Genomic DNA, 625 nt, shown 5'->3' with positions numbered 1-625 from the left:
CCCCGCCGGCGGGCTCGATCACGGCGGCCGCAAAGCCCTCGCCGCGGCCGTAGCCGTCGGCGGCAGCGTCGAACGCCTTGCAGCGGCCGTCGGGCGAGAGGGCGTGCACCTGAGTCATCGCGGCAGTGGCGCCCAGCGGCAGCAGCATCGCGTTGGCGCCGGCAGCGAAGGTAAAGGCGCACTCGGACGACTGGATGCTGCGCGCTGCGAGGTGGGCGGCGACGAGGCTGCTGCTGCAGGCAGTGTTTGTGGGGATGCAGGGGCCGCTGAGGCCGAAGGTGTAGGACAGGCGGCCGGCCTGGCGCGCGAAGTGGGGGGCGGGAACGGGGCAGCAAAGCGTTGATGGGCATAATAGGAGTTGTAGACATTGCAGCCACCGGCTCTGTAAGCAAGGCGCCCAATCATCTGATCATAGCAACACCATATACTCCATCGCACGCCTCACAAGCCGGCCAAGTGCACCGACGCACCCCTTCGTTATCCTCACAATGCTCACAACGAATGCACGCATGCGCGCACGCACGCACGCGCGCACGCACGCACGCACGCGCGCACGCACGCGCACACACACACACACACACACACACACACACACACACACACACACACACACACACACACACAC

This window comes from Monoraphidium neglectum, assembly GCF_000611645.1.
Source record: "Monoraphidium neglectum strain SAG 48.87 unplaced genomic scaffold scaffold01886, whole genome shotgun sequence".
Taxonomy (NCBI): Eukaryota; Viridiplantae; Chlorophyta; class Chlorophyceae; order Sphaeropleales; family Selenastraceae; genus Monoraphidium; species Monoraphidium neglectum.
This window is presented reverse-complemented; position numbering follows the sequence as displayed.